The sequence below is a fragment of the Megascapheus bottae genome, chromosome 3 (genome assembly GCF_031878675.1).
Source record: "Megascapheus bottae isolate mThoBot1 chromosome 3, mThoBot2.hap1, whole genome shotgun sequence".
NCBI classification, from domain to species: domain Eukaryota; kingdom Metazoa; phylum Chordata; class Mammalia; order Rodentia; family Geomyidae; genus Megascapheus; species Megascapheus bottae.
This window is the reverse complement of record NC_143511.1, coordinates 43,702,847-43,721,862: the sequence shown is the minus strand read 5'-3', so window position 1 is coordinate 43,721,862 and position 19,016 is coordinate 43,702,847. Positions and strand designations below refer to the sequence as shown.

At 42.3% G+C, this 19,016-nt stretch overlaps 1 protein-coding gene across 12 annotated transcripts in view; it reads left to right on the top strand.

The window, feature by feature from the left end:
- Mpdz (multiple PDZ domain crumbs cell polarity complex component) overlaps positions 1-19,016 on the top strand; it is a 380,703-nt gene that overhangs the window by 213,157 nt on the left and 148,530 nt on the right. For 10 of the 12 annotated variants that reach the window (XM_090330004.1, XM_090330001.1, XM_090330002.1 and 7 more), the window contains exon 1: positions 11,713-11,921. The exons of 1 other annotated variant lie outside the window; for it this stretch is intronic. The gene's annotated coding sequence lies outside the window, so the exon portion shown is untranslated. Of the gene's footprint in view, positions 1-11,712; positions 11,922-19,016 lie in introns of those variants that run through there. One more of the 12 variants, XM_090329994.1, reaches the window with a different exon arrangement.

The following is a 19,016-nucleotide window of genomic DNA, read 5'->3' as shown; positions in this document are numbered from 1 at the left end:
TGAAGATCAAGGTTCAAAGTCAGACTACAAAGTCTGTGAGGCTCTTACCTCCAATAAGCTACCACGAAGCCAGAAGGGGAGTTGTTACTCAAGTGGTAGAGTGCTAGCCTTGAATAAAAAAAGCTCAAGGGATAGTTGTAGAACCGGAAAAGGTTTAAGAGGTTGGAAATCTGCCTGCACTCAGAATACTGAGAGCAGGCCATGGAAGAGCTATAACAGACATCTTTGGAGAGGGTAAAGAGACAGGGGTGCTGTCCCACCTTCCTTAAGCTGGCAGCTGTGCTGGGGACCTTGTAGGCTAGACAAAAGACCTACACACAGCTTAACCATGGGGCTAGATAAATGGACATTGACTTTGGAGCTTCCATGAGCAGCAGTCTTCTGTCTCAAAAATAAAATAAGGGAACCAGTGTCTCTCAGAAACTATTTTAGCTCTAAGAGTAATATTTTTTTTCAATCGTATTTTATTGTTGGAGTGACTTATACAGAGGTTACATTTGTCAGGTAGTGGGTACATTACTTCTTGAACATTAATATCCCTTCTCATGTTTTCCTCCCACTTTTTCTCCCCCCACCTCCTCCCATTCATCATGTTTTTCCACTTCCCTTCCCTATTTCAAATAAACAAATAAACATATATAATATATATACAATATACCAGGTAACAAAGTCAGATACAGTAACAACATGAAATAAACCATAAGGAGAAGAGAGGGGAGGGAGGAAATTACTTCACACAGTAGGCTAAGAACAACAAGCACAAAGATAAAACTCTTGTATCCCAAAGATATGGAACCAACCCAGATGTCCCTCGGTTGATGAGTGGATCAACAAGATGTGGTATTTATACACAATGGAATTCTATGCTGCTGTCAGAAAGAACGACAATGCCCCATTTGTAAGGAAATGGAAAGACTTAGAAAAAAAATCATCTTAAGTGAAGTAAGCCAGACTCAAAGGAATATAGGCCCAATAGTCTCCCTCATTTGTCATAATCAGTTGAAATCTTGGGCTCCTTTAGCAGAGATTTACAATAGAACAAAATCTAGAGACATAAGGCCAAATAGTATGACACTAAATGTAAGGACCTCCAGGATAAGGAAACAAAAGCCATATAATGAGTGACTGTTGTCTTTAATGTACTATGTTAGCTCTCATCTCTTTTGCCATCCCTTGGTTATCTCATATTGTTACAATATTTCACCTTGTTATCTGATATATTTTATATGTGCTTAATTGGTTATTTGAAATTGGATAAGGAAGGGGGAAAATCAAGATAAGCAGAGGGAAGGTGGGAGAGAAATGGGGACCATGTCATGAGAAAGGGTATCAATGTTTGTGAAGAAATGCACCTTCTATCTGGTGAACATAATGTAACCCTTTCTATTAATCACAATAAAAATTTATTAAAAAAAACTCTTGTTTCCATATCCTAGAGTTCATTTAGCTTATCCTCATCCTTTATGGCCATATGCATATAGCTATTGAGCTATTTTGGTCCTCTACTAGGAAAATCTTGGATGTGCACTACTTATTGCCATTGAAGGAAACCATGGAGTCTATGTTTCTTTGTGTCTGGCTTACTTCACTTAATATGATTTTTTTCCCACATCTTTTCATTTCCTTGTGAAGGGGGCAATGTCATTCTTTCTGATGCCAGCATAGAATTCCATTGTGTATAAGTACCACATCTTCTGGATCCAATCATCTACCGAGGAGCATCTGGGTTGGTTCCATATCTTAGCAAGGGTAAGTAATGCTGCAATGAACATGGTTGTGCTGGTAGCTTTAGTATATCCTTGTTTATAGACACGTGGGTAAATGCTCAGGAGTGGTATTGCTGGATCATAAGGGAGCTCTATATTTAGCCTTTTGAAGGATCATCATACTACTTTTCAGAGTGGTTGAACAAGTTTACACTCTTACCAACAGTGTAGTAGCATTCCCCTTTAGCCACATCCCCTCCAACATCTGTTGTTATTAGATTTCTTGATAGTGGCTATTCCAACTGGAGTGAGGTAGAATCTCAAAGTTGCTTTGATTTGCATTTCTCTTATGGCCAGAGATGTTAAGCATTATGCTTTACATATATCTATGGTAACCTTCCCTGTGTAAATAAATATGCCTATTTGTGGGGACTCAGAGCCCAAGTGCCAGAGAGCCTTGGGATCCCCGGTCCTGCTTGATTCTTGTCTCTTATCTCTGTATCTACCTTTCTTTTTCAATTCTCTTTGGTTTGGTTTCCCATCACACTGTCCTCAGGTTGCAGTTAAGTACTGACATTGCCCAGGCCTTGAGTTCAAGCCCTAGGACTGGTACCAAAAAAAGAAAAATTAAAAGAGGGATAAATTGTTAGGTGTTTGATTAAACACCATCGGCTGTAGCTACCAGTGGACACTATCATCCCTATGAGAAAAGGCAAAGCTGATAAAAATCAGACAGGACCAGGAGCCACAGTGCTGGGTGGGCTATGCCTGGTCCATGCTTTGACTTGATTGTGGGCCTGCCTTTTATCATTATTGTTGTTGTTGTTATTTTGTAGTACTGGGATTTTTGACCCAGGGCTTTGTGCTACCTTGTCTTGCTTGCTCATCTGGCACTCTATTATTTGAACTATATACCTCCAGCCTGGCTTTTTGTTTATTATTTTGGAGATGGAATATCATGGACTTCTTAAGGTGGCTTCTAATCAACAACCTCTGAGATCTTATAGTACTCACTATTCGTGGTAGCTAGGGTTACAGGCAGGAATCATCATACCTGGCTTAGAGTGACTAGAGTGACCCTTTCTATTTCAAAAGCTTGCTTTTATTTATTTATTTGTTTGTTTGTTTATTTGTTTGTTTGTTATTCCCAGGTTGAACTCAGGACCTGAGCTCTGTCCTTGGGCCTTTTTTTTTTTTTTGGCTACAGCTCTACCACTTGAGCCTCAGCACCATTTCCAGCTTTTTCTAAATATGTGGTACTGAGGAACCAAACCCTGGTCTTTGTGTATACTAAGCCAGCACTCTATCACTAGGCCAAACTATTGACCCTAAAAGCCGACATCTTTTCAAATTTATTCTGAGCCAGTTTAGATTCTGCTTTCTATGAAACACTGAGGCAGCAGAAGCTGAGTGAGGAGAGTGAAGTCGGGAGACAGGTCTGGAAGAAGCAGAGGGTCACCAGGCACTGAGGCAGTGCAGCTAAGGAAGGGACAGGAAATGAGGAAATGCGTCAAAGACCTGTGCTCCCAGGTAGCTTGCATTCCAGCCTGGAGTGGGGATAGGAAGGAAGACCCTAGGGATTTAGATAATGGTGTAGAGATAACAGAGCTATGTGAAATGGAAGAGGCTGCCTATTTACTAATGCCACAGAAATCCTCTTCCCAGAGGTGACATTTGATTCAGACCTGTAGGAGGAGATTCCAGTCCTCTGTATCTCTGAAGGAAAAGCTTTCTTAGATAGAGATTAGAAGCACATTCTCAGGAGAGAAAAACAAATAGATGGAAAATTGGAAACTCCCTAAGAATTTAGAGTGGGAGTAAATCCTTCGAAAATTTGCTCTGTACAAAGTAAAGTTTCTGATTCTATACATCTAAGGAGACCATACTTTTTGGAGAGGATAAGGAGCAGAGTTGTGCTATGTTGCCTAGGCTGGCTTAGAACTTGCTATGTAGTTCAGGGTGGCCTTGAGTAAAAGAGCCTTGGCCTCTAGAATGCTAGGATTGCAGGTGTGAACTATGCTGTCTGGCCTAAGAATCGTGTATTTATATCCATTTACCACTAAGAATGCTAGTATTTCTGGTTTACGGATCATGCTTGGACTATTGCTTCCCAAGTGTTGTCTACAGCCAGGTTTGCAAAGAAATGAAAACTAAACCTTAGTAAACGTTTGCAGCACTTTAACGTTGACACAGGGGCCAAACTTGCTACCCTGTTTTTTTTCTGCCAGTACAAAGCCCTGCCCTGAGCTGAGCACTTTCAGCTGAAAAGGAAGATACTAAAACAGCACAGCAGTATGGAATTGTGGATTACCAGGTTCAGTGAGGAGTGGAAAGAAAATGTCAGTTATCAATTGACGAAGGATCACGAAAACACAGGCAGATATGCAGACACACATACACCATCCGGCACCTACAGAATTAGCTGCTGGCAATCAAGCTTCTGATCTTCAAGGCAAATACCCAGAAATGACTTCCTCAAGAACAACTTTCTCTTGTAGAATTTAAGGTCTGGACGATGTGTGGGAGATGCTACTTCTTCAAAATTGATGTAGCAGACTTTCCATGGGCCGAAAGAGGGCTGCAAAGCAGAGTTCATTGATTACTTCATGGTTGAGTTGAATCAGACATTTAGGACTACTAGACTTACAAAGAACCAAGTGGAGCAAGTATTGTTAGAGTTAGAGGTGGTTGGAGTCAGAGGAAAGTCAATCCATAGAAAAGGAATGCATAAAATTATAATGCTGATGGGCTTGACGAGTTTGAAGAAAACCTGGGCTCTAGAGTTCCCACCTCTGAAATGATCTTCCACTTTTCTCTACATGTTTCTTCAGTCACTAGAGGCTGACAGAAACTCCTGTCTTCCTCATTTTTCCCCCTAGCTATCTTGTCATAAACTTCTAAGTGAATGAAACAAGCTCAGTGTGTTCCTTGAAATTTTAAAGTACCTGTCGAGCTCATTGTGGCTGGCTTAATAGAAATCTTTTACCAGTTTAAATGTTTTCAGTTACAACACCTGATGTGAAGTAATTAAGGAACTAAAATGGATTTGTGATCAGACATAAATGACCAGTAATAGATGGAGTGGACTTCAGGAAAGATGAGCTCCAGTAACAATGCATTTTCTCAAAAACTCACTTTGAGATCTTGTTTGTCACCACAAAGCAAGAAAGATTACTTATTATTGATTTTTTACCATATTAACAATCCCTTGTAGTTGTTGTTATTTTCTTGATTTTGGGGGGGTGGTTAGGGAAGGAAACAAGTGAATTATTTCTTCAAAATATGCATAGTCAGATGGAAATACTCTGTGAAAATGCTCTCATAGGTTGCATAAACCTGAGACAGAGAAGACAAATATTTTGTAATACTGAGCATGTGTTCACAGTAACCCCATTCCAGTGCCTTTAGGGTGTCTTTTTGGCACCAGAATGTGTGAGTCCTAAGGGACATGAATTCAAGGTCAAAAGGTCATGGCTTGCTAAAGCCTTCTGGTCCATCCTTAGAGAAATGACACCAATCCAGACATACTGTTGGTTTCACAGTCTCTATTCCTGTGTAAACAAGTTGTTAGCTGAGGAGAGGCTGCTTGTAGGCTCTCAAAGGAGAAATAATTTCTGCATTTTTCTCATGCTTGGGATTCTCTTAGCCATTTTCTTCTTCTAATGACTCTCTTCTAAGTATACATACACTCACTGTCCTCTTTTCCTTCTTTCCCCCCAATATTACTTATTTTCAATGAAGAATAAAAGCATTAAAGATCACTCAAAATGTCTTTAAATAAACAAATGGAAACAATTTCTTTTAATTGATAAACTAGAGGCCAATTGAAACCATAAAATCTGTCAGCCAATAGTCAGAATATAAAAGTATTTCTGCAAACTATAAGAAGTGAAAATTGCACATGTGTTATATGTTAGATAAACCCGTAGGCAGACTCCTACCATCTAGTTTGCACTTAAATGAAGACTTATTAATAAGAATCATGGCTGGTTAAGGGTAATGAAAACAGTCTAGACTCCCACTGTTAGAATTCCACTGATCACTTGGTCCTTGGAAAAGGCTTGAGTCCTTCAGGATGCTGTTCTGGAGTCCTACAGAAACACCTCCCTACCTACACTTGTGGGCTACACATGGTTAGAAAAGCAGAATGAAGAAGGAGTGCCTGCAATGCAACTGAAAGGCTCTTGTAATTATGGGAGCAACTAAAATTGAATTCTGTGGACATTAAAGGTTCAGAGGAGACAATGGCAGCTTTCCATTTGTATTTTTACAATTAACAGATGTAAAAGAATATGATATATTTGGTTTTTGCTTGATCAATTATAACACAAAATAACTTAAATCAATCCTTGTAGTCCCTAGAAACTTCTTTCTTGGAAGAGTAAGTAGCTAAACAGAACTAAATTGGAGGGGAAAAAAAAAAGTCTGTGGAGAACATCCTGCAGGGGCTACAGCTGGAGTACCAATAAAATCATGGGTCTCACATGAGAAAGGGTATCAATATTTGTGAAGTAATGTACCTTCTATCTGATGAATATAATGTAACCCTTCTATTAATTACAATAAAAATATAAAAAAATAAAGAGTCATGGGTCTCAGTCTTTTGCCTTCAGATTCCAAATACTGTGATTAGAATGGCATAGAGCAAATTGCAAATATGCAGCCCTGCCTGTGGTGAGCTTCAAGCCACCCCACAAAGTAGAAGAGCTCATCTCTATCTGCTTTATACTTTGGCTTTCTCTGTTGGATGTTTGCCTCCCCTCTCATATCCACCCCCTCCCCTCTCCTTCCATTTCCCCTTCCCCTTCTTCTTCCTCTTCCTTTCCTTTTTGGCACTGCACTTGCTTGGGTAGATCCTTTACTACATGAGCCATATCCCCAGACCTTCTTGTTTTAGGGTTTTATTTTTTGGGTGGGGGGGAGAAGAATTGCAAGTTTTTAATCTGTGTGGAACTCAAACCAGATCCTGCTATCTATGCTTCTTCTGTAATTGTGATTACCAACACATCCAGGTGAAATCTTCCTTCTTTCTAACTTGCTAACTTATTGTCTTGCTAATTTTTCTTGAGTAGCTGGGATTACAGACATGGCTCACCTGGCCTGGTGAAAGGAGTTTTCTTTTGGGAAAGGAAGTTTGTCATTGAAATAGCAGCATTGGAACAGGGTGGATTAAAGAAAGATCAAACCCAGCCGTGCACTCATCTGAACTGTGAGCCACCACATTGGACTTTTAATTTTTTTTCTCAAACTAATGGAATAAATGTGTGTATAGACATATATATACATATAAACATAGATACATATGTATATATACATATATCATGTTGCCTTATATCTAGAAAACCTTTGACTCTCTCAGTTAGAGCAAGAAGACAAGACAGTAGAGGAAGAATTATGTAGGCTGAATTTGAGTTTTAAGCATCCCTCAAAGATCCATGTGTTAAATGCTTGTCTCCAAACTGTTACTCCTGGGAATTGGTGGAACTTGTAAGAGCTGAGGCATAAAGAGGTGTTTGGGTTATTAGGCACATATCCTTGAAGAGGATGATAGAACTCAGCCTCTTTCCCTTCTACTCTTTTGCTTCCTGCCACTGGCTAAAGTTTTGCTCTCCCACACTCTGTCATTACATCATGCTCCCTTGCAACAGGTCAAAGCAAGAGAGCCCACAAATTTGGGCAAAAACCTTCAAGATTATGAGTCCAAATACACAACTCTTCATTAGTTGGTTATCTACAAGTATTGGCTACAGTGCTGGACTGTTAAGACAGGAATTAACTTCAAAACTAGAAGCTGGATCTGTTTCTAAAGAACCAATCTTAGGGGCCGGGAGTCTGGCCAAGTGATAGAGCGCTTGCCTAGCATGCACAAAGACCCAGGTTCGATTCCTCGATACCACATACACAGAAAAATTCCAGAAATTGGGGCCTGGAATTTGGCCTAGTGGTAGAGTGCTTTGCCTAGCATGCATGAAGACCCGGAATTGATTCCTCAATACCACATACATAGAAAAAAAGCCGGTGCTGAGGCTCAAGTGGTAGAGCTCTAGCTGTGAGAAAGTCCAAGGACAGTGCTTGGGCCCTAGTGAAAAAAAAAAAAGAACTAATCCTAACAAAGTGTTTTTTGTTTTTTTTTTCTTTTGGTGGCTGGGCACTGGTGATTCCAGCATATTTTCCCAGCTACTCAAGAGGCTGAGATCTGAGGATTGAAGTTCCAAGTCAACCTCAGCAGGGCAGGGAAGTCTGTGAGGCTGCTCTCTTCAATTAACAACTAAAAAAAGCTAATGGGGCTATGATTCAAAGCAAGAGAACACTAACCTTGAGCACAAAAGCTCAGAGATAGTGCCCAGGCTATGAGTTCAAGCTCTACAATTAGTGCAAGTACACACATGTACTCACAAATGTTCTTTTTGTGTGTGTTAATTGTGTGAAGAAGATTTTAAGGTGGGCATGGGTAATTCATACGTAATTTTAGCTACTCAGCAGGATGATATGCACAAAACCAACCCAAACAAATAAAGAGATTCTTACCTCATGATTACCAGAAAAACTCCAGAAGTGGGGCTGTGGTCAAGTGGTAGAGCACCAGTTTTGAGGAGAAATAAAAGCCAGATAAAAGTGTAATGTCAAAAAATAAGTGTAACTTCAAGTCCAGTACTGAGGCGCAGGGTGGGGAGGAAGGGGGGAGGAGAAAGGAGAGGAAAGGATTAGAAGATGTGGTTTTCTGAATGATACAAGAATAATATGGCCTTTGAATCAATCTAGAAAAATTTCCTTTAGTCTCATTTACACCCAATAACTCAGGAAATAAATCTCTTTCCAGTTGCCTTATAATGCAGTATTGTGAGTTCTTTTACTTGGTTTAACACAAGATAGCATTTTACCTTTTGTGACCCAGGCTTACTATCGGTAACTGGTAATTATGAGGGTTTTTTTCCCCCAAATACTTTTCCTAGTGGCTAATATTTCATGCAATTATTTTCTTTACATTTGAGAATGACCTGATGTAAATTTTGCCACTGAAGTGTTTTACATTTCAAAAAGGAGAGTTTCCATGAAATTTCTAGGCAGTAAGAAAATGCTCTCTAAATGGGATGCCAATGTCATGTGTATGATTTGTTCACAGTCATTTATTTATCCTATGTTGTTGGAATACCAACCAGGTATGAATCATTTTTTGGTCTCTTCTATCACAGAATTTATGGTTAAAATGGAAGGAGAGATATTGTGACATCACATAAGTAGTATCAAGGAGAAATCTTGGTAGAAACAGTGTAGAAATATGGCTCCATCTTAGTGATGCACCTTGAGACCAGCAAAGAAGTATGTCCAACAAACACTTGGATATATGGGAAATCTGGGATTAAACACATACATTTAGGACCCCTTGATTATCAGATGATGTGAATTCAGGAGTAGAGCTTAAAAAAAAGAAAACTAGTGTAGAATTGAGTCTCAAGAATTTCCAGGGGCCGGGAGTTTGGCCTAGTGGTTAAAGTGCTTGCCTAGCATGCATGAAGACCCGGGTTCAATTCCTCGGTACCACATACATAGAAAAAAGCCAGAAGTGGTGCTGAGGCTCAAGTGGTAGAGCTCTAGCCTTGAGAAAGTCCAAGGACAGTGCTCAGACCCTGAGCTCAAGCCAAGGACTGGCAAAAAAAAAAAAAAAAAAAAAAAAAAAAGAATTTCCAGTATTTGAAATGTTAGAGAGAGAAGGCAAGTTGGCTACAATTAAGTGGCTTGATGATAAAGGCAGATCTCCCTGGAGACTCATGAAGCCTCTCCATATCCTTCCTTTTCTTGCTTAGCAGAAGCCTTAGTATTGTGTTTGTACATATCTGTCCCTAAGAGAAATGAAAAACCCAAGTTTAGTGGCTAGCACGAAGGTTGAGGTGGAGTAGAACAGGAGAGATAAGAGGAGGCAGGCACTGCAACCTCTATCAAAAGGATGAATGCTGCCGGGAGTTTGGCCTAGTGGTAGAGTGCTTGCCTAGCATGCACAAAGACCCAGGTTTGATTCCTCAGTACCACACACATAGGGAAAAAAAAGCCAGAAGTGATGCTGGGGCTCAAGGGGTAGAGCTCTAGCCTTGAGAAAATCCAACGACAGTGCTCAGGCCCTGAGCTCAAGCCCAGAGCTAACAAAACAAAACAAACAAAAAGGATGAATGCTTGAGGGAAGCAGGACTAAGAAATGGAAAATATATTTAATGCTTGGGTAGCAGATGATCAGTAGTGCCCATAAGCAAATCCAGTAGTGCAGGGATGGGGCAAGAAACCAGGATCTTTTCAGTTGCTAAATTCAAGCAATCTAGCCACTAAGAGAAAGGCAAAAAGGTTGGAGAGAGAAGCTGCAGCTGGAAGACAGCTCTGTGTTTCTTTAAGATGAGACTTAAGACTGCTGATGGGAAGAGTACAGAAGATAAGAGGTATGTTGACTCTGCTGGGGAAAAGATAAGTGGAGGGATGAGCTTTCTCTCAACATAACTATGTTTTCATTTTCAAAGGGCTCGAAGGTGATGAATATCTAGAACATGAAGAAATCCAGTCAGTGGTTATTTCCCTGGTGGACAACTCTGGAGAGATTTATGCATTGGAAAACACAGGGTGCCTTGGACTAGGACTCATTAGAATTTGCTTTGCACAGTTCTCATTAGATAAATGATGTGTGTCACAGGTTTCTCAGAATATACACTTAAAATCACAAGTCAGTTTACCTTTGAAGCTGTGCACATTTTATAAACCATCTTTCCCTCTCAAAGGTTTGGCACATGTTGGAGAAATGCAAATTGAATTTCTTTAGTAGACACAACAAAATTTTAAAGTCTGCCAAAGGGGGGAAAGTAGTACTTTTATTGAGAACATTACAAGAAATTCTTTTATTTAAAATTATGAGTAATCTTTCACTGTAGTATTAGACACAAATTTTGAAAAATGCAGCAATTTTCTCCCTAGAAGGAAACAAGTGGCACTCACAAATTGATGGCATGGAAAATACATATTTTTGCAGTACTGGGGTTGAACTCAGGATTGCAATGTCAGCCCTCAGAAAGTCTCTTAAATAGCACCAAACAGAATCAATTATGTATTTTTCTTAGGTTTCAGGCAATTCTGATCAATTCTTCTTTACAGGGTTTGTTTTTTTTAGTGTGTTTGTGTGTGTGTACACGTGTGCAGGTGCTGGGCTGGAACTCAAGCCAGGGCGCTTTTCATTTTCATATGGTCTGGTGCTCTACTACTTGAGCCAAAGCTCCATTTGTGAGTTTCTGCGGGTTGATGTTAACAGTCTCATGGACTTTCCTGCTCGGGCAGGCTTTGAATTGTGATGCTCAGTTCTCACCTTCCAGGAGAGTTAGGATTAGAGGGGTGAGCCACCTGCCGCTGGCTGCTTTTGTCTTTTAATTGGTTCAGGACCCTAAGAGTGCCTACTGAGGTGCTAAAAAAATTAACTCAGAAAACGATGCTACTTCTACCCATCCCAGGCTTCCCAGTAAGTGTTTCTCTTCACCATCCTGGTAGCTAGACATCTGAAATCCTCCTGGTCGCCAGAGCCCTCAAAACACCGACAACTAGGTCTCACTCTTGACTTAATTTGCATTTCAGGTAACAGTTTACACATGCTGGGGTGACATGGGATAGACCTGCGCTGAAAACATTACCTTCGACGGGGCGTCCTGGGTTTGATCCTCCAAGTTCCCAGACACCCCCACTGTCCCCCTCCCCTCCCCTCACTTAGGCCGGGTACTCCCCCACCACTCCTCCTCCCCACCCTCCCCGGGGGGCTGCTTTCAAACTCAGGACCCGCAAGCTCCGCTCGGCTCGCGTCCCCTGATTGGCCGAGCGCGCCCGCCACCCGCCGGTCGCCGGCGTCACGGCTCCCCGCAGCCCCGGCCCGCCGCCGCCGCCTCCCCGGCAGCCCCGCTCGGCGCAAGTGCGCGGCGCGCAGGGAGGGAGGAGGGAGGGGGCGGGCGCGGCGGAGCGCGGCTGGCGTCGGCTCGGCCCGGTGGGATTAAGTTTCCCGGTTACGCGTGAGTGTGCGGTGCGCGTCTGTCCCGTCGTGACTGCGGAGGGCAGCGCGAGCGCCGGCCATCCCCGGCTCCTGGACGTCTGGTACCCCCAGTTCACGAGCCGGGGTGAGTCACCCCGAGCCGGGCCTGGGAGGCCGGAGCGCGTCTCCGCGCTCTGCGCGCGCGCGCGCGGCGCACGCCGGCCCAGAAGGTGCGCGGGGATCCGGGGCTGGGCGCGCGGGGTGGAACGCGGGGGGAACGGAGGAGGGACGAGGAGGGGCGGGAGTGGGTGAGGGGGGCGTGTGTTGGTGGTGGCGGCCCGGGTGCGCTCGCTCCACCCCGCTCTGCCCGGGCAGGCCCGCTGCGTGGTTGCCATCCTAAAAGGATGGGGTCTGGAAGTTTCCATGGCTCCTCCCCGAATCCTCCCGGCACCACTTCCCCCTGAAATAGCTCTTAAAGTTTGGGTTTTTTTTCCGCCCCCTCCCCCTCAGAGGGGCTGTGTAGAAATGGTACCGGGGCGGAGGGGGAAGCGGGGGCGCGGGGGGGGGGGTGGCCGAGCGGCCGGGCCTTCTGGGGGTGCGGAGCCCGGCGACCTCCGGCGGGTGGATGCGCCCCCCGGACCCGGGCCGAGGAAGGGGGACTGGGAGCGCTCCCAGTCTAGCGCCTCTAGCTTTTGGTTGTGGAGTTCCCCCACCCCCCTCCCCCCTAAGCGGAGCCACTTCACGGAGACCCCACCCCCTGGGAGCCTAGGCCGGGTCCTCCCTTCTCTCTCCCGCCCTTCCCCCGCGGATGGGCGTCTTTTGTCTGTCGCCTTGGGATGCCGGATGTCCCGGAGGGAAGCGCTGCTTAGGCGGGCTGGCGGGCAGGGGGCGGGGGGCTCCGCTTTGCGTCCTGGGGAGCCGTGTGTGTCGGGGTGGTGGTGGTGGTAGTGATGATGGTGTCACGAGTTTGTGTACATTCTCTGCGGAGGCACCCCAAGGCCTAGTTTTCCGTGGTCCTGGGGAATCACGAGGAAATTCCCAGCCGGGGAGGGGCGGGCCGGGGTCGCTAGCTCAGGGGAGGTGAGGAGTGCGCGTTCTTCTGGGGCGCAGCTGCAGAGGGGTTGCGGTGCGGGGGTGGGGGGGGGGAGGAGGGAGGGTGGGAGCTGTGTGCTGGGAGGCGGCGCTGGCGGAGGCGGGTGGAGGCTAGGGTTGCCTGAGTATCATCAGATAACGGTGGAGACAGTGGCTTCACCAGCTGGCTAGGAACACCTCTCATGTTCTTTAAATGTCTCGAGGGGAAGAGAATCTAAAAAGTGTCAGAGAGCTCCCCCTTCCCCCTTCCCCCCCCCCCCCACATCTTGAACTGGTGGACAGCTGTTGCTGTAAACATCCCCTTTGGGTTTTCCTTTGCATCCGTGTAAGTTGTGTCTAATAAAACAATTAACATCTAATTTGCAAACTAATATGACGGTGGTTCTCCACGAACTGGGGACCCGGGGAATGTGTACTGGTGTAATTGGGTGCTAGGTGATTGCAGTGGACCTTTATGTTAAGGGGTCAGTCATCTGAACTTGTGTTCTCTGTGCTTTAGTGGCTGGTTGCATGTAGGTAACCAGTGGCTTTAAAAACATAACAAAACTTAGAAGTTCCTTGGCTCGAACTTATGATATAATGCAGAGCTTTGGGTACATGCACCCTGTACCCCCTTGTGTCAATTAAGTAAACCTTGTTTGGGGGAATCCCAAATTCTCCACTCCTCTAATCCTATTTGGTGAAATGAAATCAGACTGAACTTAGTCTCTGTACATTTATAGATCCCATTTTATCTTTGTATTCTTGTTCTTCCCTATCTGCTTTCAATATTTCTTGTTTCTACTCCCTTTCTTATTTCTGGTTTTCTCCCTTCATCTACCTTCTTTATGTATATATGTGAGTGTGCATGCATGTACTGGTCCTGGGGCTTGACCTCAGGTCCTGGCCACTGTACCTTAACTTCTTTGCTCAAGTCTAGAGTTCTATTACTTGAGCTACAGTTCTACTTCTGGCTGTTTGCTGGGTAGAGATAAGTTTTATGAACTGGCCTGCCCAGCCTGTTTTCAACTCATAATCCTCAGATCTCAGCCTCCTGAATAACTAGGATTACAGGCATTATTCACGAGCTCTGGGCACATCCACCTTCTTTAACTATTGAAGTCAGGTAGTTGTGATTCAGGAAGGGATACAATGTGGAATGTTTTTAGTGTGCTCTGAATTCCTACTGCTTAGTGCTCTGCTTGGCTCTTGAAGATATGTTTGCATTTCAGATGCATTATGTAAATACATACATAATACATAAATACATAGTGCATGGTAGTAGAGACCATCCTCAGATTGCTGAGTCGGTGTCATTGGAGGTGACTGGAGAGATTCTTGGAAAGCTTTAAAATGTAGTTCTTCATTGATTCAATCCTTGTGGGCACTTCTAGCTTTTTCTGTTGGGGTCATCAACCTCTGCTTTACAAAGAAAGAAGAGGTGGACCCATTGTTTAAGATGAAAATCCAGCCATTTAGAAGATGATCAAGCACATCGAGTTGCCGGGAAGGTAACTGTTCTGAGTTAGTGGTGGGTTATTTTCTCTAGATTCATCCCAAATCTGACATCACAGATTTGACTCTTATTGAGCTGCAGATTGGCCTCATTCTGTATCTTCACAACATGTCCAAAGTACTCCATGAATTTCATCCAATATTTTGAGGCAAAGAAGGACTGGATATGCCTCCAAATGTGTTAGGGCAAACAATCCATCTGCCAGAGAGATATGCACTTCACAGTGTAGAAGCAGATGACTCCCACTGAATTCAGGACTGCTTGTTGCTGCATGGGAATGGTGATACTCCCCAGTGATTTGAAATCAACACTTGGGAAGCTGAGGCAGGAGCGTTTCATGTTTGAGGGCAGCTTGGGTAGTTAGATTCTGCTTCATCTGCCAATGCCAAAAAGGACATAAAAATGTACCAACCAAACAAAATAAGACACTTGTCTCAAAGTAGGACTCGTTTACAACAAGAAATGTATTGTTTTCTCTTGCAATCAGTACTGTCCACAGGATATCGCTTATATGAATAAAAGCAGGGCAGTGGTGTTTGGCATGGTAAAATGGATATAATGCAATCATATTTCCTAAGGTGCTGTGTGGGTTGAGACCTGCCAAGAAGGTAGCTCTTCCAGATAAGTCATTGCTAAATAACCAGTTGCCTCCCTGTAAAATATTTAAAAATAAAATTAGTTTTTGAATTAGTAAGTGTTACAGATGGATTGGGAGGTATATTGTGTTAGATTAGGTTTTTTTTTTTTTTCCAAATCTAGTTGTAGCTATCTTGCAGTAAAAGTATAGGGATTCTAAAACAGTGGATCCACATGGGGTGCTAACCTACTTTAGGCTCTTCAGCAAGAAGCAGAGGGCCTTAAGTGAAGAAGGTGGTTTTGGTATGAAGTACAGGGTAGTAGAACTAGAGTAGATTTCCACTTGTGCTTTTCTGATGTAGAATAGAGAGTTTGGCTAGGGAAGGGGAAAATGATGGAAAGTAATGAGGTATATACAGAGTTTTGATTTTTATACTTTTGATCTTACCAGAAAGTCTGCGTAGCTAATCAGTCTTAGTCCTTGCTTCTGGCAAAAGAGTTATTCAGGTAAGAAGAAAAGGTAGTGGAAGTGATAGGAAACAAATATAATAGAGAAAGGGTATTATTATGTGGTATAATGCCATGGGAATATGACACTACAGTTTGTCTTCTGCCATCTTCTAGGTACAGACTCAGAGTTTTAGTTTTGAACAGAACAAAGATACACATAGGTTTAACTCTCTCTCTTACAGGTGTGGCCTGGATGGCTATTCTTTCAGTTCTGGTTCTCCTGGGTTCTGGAGAAGTTGTTTTTTTTCTGTCATCACTTGAAAGAAGCTGTCTTCTTCCCAGGAGATGACTTCTCTGGCTCCAGAGTTCAGTATGGAACTGCAAATTATCGGTTCCTTGTGGATAGTGCTAGTCCTTTGTCATGAAGATTGTTATTAGTCAGTTCTGTCTTTATTGGAACCCAAGGTGAGATTTCAAAGTGACTGTGAAGAGAATGGCTTAGAAAAATGACAAACACAAAATAGAAACAGGAGTGCCCACAAAAACAGTTTAAGTACTTGTTGTCAATATGCTTTCAATACACTGAAACAAGATGTAGTCTCTTGTGAGTACAGCCTTAGCTTTTGTGGTTTCAATACTTACTGAGATTGCTTGCACTGTATAGGGCAAAGATCACATGTGAATCTCCAAGTCTTCAACACAATAACTTTTCTTAGGGACCTGTGAAAATACTTATTTATTTATTTATTTATTTTTGTGCCAGTACTGGGGCTTGAATTCAGGCAGGGCCTTATGTTTTCACTTGGCCTTTTCATTCAAGGCTGGTGTTCTACCACTTGCTTCTGCTTCTGGCCTCTTGCTTTTTAATTTGAGGAAGAGTCTCATGAACTTTTCTGCCTAGGCTGACTATGAACCTCAATCCTCCTATCTCAGCCTTGTGTATAGCTAAGATTGCAATAATGGACCACCAACTTCCAACCTTTAGTATTTTATGAAAGCATCATTTCCTTAAAATTCTTCCTTCTCTTTAGTAAATTTTTTTAAAACAATTTTGTATTTGGTAAACATGAAAAACTAATCTTATGAATTTTTCAGTATTTTTTCAGTATTTCAGTACTTTCTTTTTTTTTTTTTTTTTGGCCAGTCCTGGGCTTGAGCTCCAGGGCCTGAGCACTGTCCTTGGACTTTCTCAAGGCTAGAGCTCTACCACTTGAGCCACAGCACCACTTCCGGCTTTTTTCTATGTATGTGGTACCGAGGAATCGAACCCGGGCCTTTGTGCATGCTAGGCAAGCACTCTACCACTAGGCCAAACTCCCGGCCCTTGTTTAGTACTTTCTTAATCCTTTTTCTTTTTTTTTTTCTTTTTTTTTTAATTTTTTTTTATTGTAATTAGTAAAAGGGTTACATGATATTTGCCAGATAGAAGGTGCATTAATTCACATACATTGATACCCTTTCACATGTCTTGGTACCCATTTCCCTTCCCCTTAATCCTTTTTCTTACAAACCACTTTATCTGCAGATCTTAGATGGTACACATGCATTCATGAGGGGAAAGTCAGAAAGGAAACATTTTAAGAGAGGTGAAAATCCATTAACAACATTCATGCATGCACACACAGGCACATATAAATATATACGTAGACAGAAACACAGACGCAGACAGGAAGGCAGACAGGAAGACAGACCGAACAATACACACTTTTTAGGGAAAATCTCCTTAGGCTATGCTGAAGATTTAATGGTTTTGGATAGTTTGAGTAGGTCTGACATTACCATTTTATCATTCAAAATTTGTTGATGGTAAAATATATAGCTCTTTCTAGCCCATTTAAAAAAATGTGGAAGGCATAGACAAGTGTAAAGACACAAAAACATGTCTATAATTCTGTTTGTTAGTCACTAACACCAATCCTCCTCCCCTCCACCCCCAAACGTCCATGTATTTTAGGAATGCAGATGCTTAAATTACTTTGTTAAACAAATGAATTAGTAAATCTGTGTATCAGTACATTTCACTGATTGCTTTATTCCCCCCTCCCCCCAGGGAAGAGATACAAGATTGTTAAGCATCCATCTATTTTGGGTTGACATTAGTGACTTTTGTTTGACCAAGTGTCTCTTCACTCTTGAGGTATAATGTTAATGCCCTCCTAACACACAGGACACAAGAATTAAATGTTAAAAAGTTAATAACTTCACAAGAATTTTATAGGAGATGGTCGCTAGGATGCCTTGCTTCAGGGACTGGCTGTAGAGAAAATATGCCATTCTGTGCTAATAAGCAACACTGCCTTGTGGAGTGGTTCCCGTGAGTGATCATCTGTCTAGCAAGTATAAGGCACTGACTTCAAATCCTCGTACAACAAAGCTAACCTAACAATGACCTCACGTGATGACGGTATTGCAAAAATTAAAACTGTATAATTTTAAAAACCGTTCATGTATACAAGGTATGCATAGCATCTCATATCTTGCCACCATCATGTCTTAGCCCTTTGGGTTTGCTGTACCAAAATGCATAGTCTTGGGAGCTTTTATGATCAATAGAAATTTATTATTGCTCACACTTTCAGAAATTGGAAAGTGCAAGATCAAGGTGCAGTCAGAGTTGGTGTCCCGTAAGGGCCACAGTTTCCTGATTCATAGAATATGCTTTATTGCTATGTCCTCTCAGGATAGAGGGGGCTAGGAAGGCCTCTGAGGCAGTTAGTGAGTCTTCTCACCCATAAGGACTTTTGTCTTGGTGACCTAATTACCTTCAAAACTCTCATCTCATAATACCATTATTCTGGGAGTTAGTATTTTAACATGATTCATATATGTGTGTGTATATATATGTATATATACACATATTTTTTAAAAAACAATCACAAACTTTAATAGAATAGAAGCCCTCTTCATAGGTCCTGCTTTGTCTAAAATGTTACTAGATAAGATTCATAACACTACTTAGTTATTACCCTTTCTTCCCTGTCTCCAGATCTCTCAAGTATATTTGGTTTTAGTAAGTCCAGTATGAAGCATACTGTAGACACCATTGATCTACTTTAGGACTAGAGGAACCTTCACTATAGGGTTTGGTGGAGTGTTCTGTTGCCCTCTCCCTGCTCCTTTACCATGTTCATGATTTCCCTGGGAGAACTCAATGTCATCCTACCTCATTTTAGAAAAGTATGTCATTCACTAATTTGCTCTATGTCATCAACTATTTTTAGATCTGCTTTGTGGCTGAAGTAGAAAGCCACATGAAAGCCTGTGGGCCCAGATTACGCTCCCTAGCCGGGACCAGCTCCACTAAGTCCAGTGGTTATTGTTGGGTCTAGCTTTTCTCAGGAGGATGCTGGGACTGTTTTAACTATTTTATTGTGGATGTATTTATGATTGATCCATTCCATAAGATCTTTCAAGATAATGAACGTATTTGTCACCTTAAAGATTTTTCTGCCTTTCCTATTCTTCCTTACATATCCATTCATATCTTCATATAATTACCAACCTGCTGATTTTAAATTTTTTTAGCACTTTATTTTTATTGTCTTGAAGTAGTTGTACAAAAAGATTTTACCTCAAAATGTTCATTTATGATTACAATATATTTTGACCAGTGTCCCTTCTTTCAGCTAATTTGCTTTCTATCACAACAGGTTTGTATTCTCTACAACTTTATATAAATAGATTTACATAGTATTCTCTTTTTACCTGATTT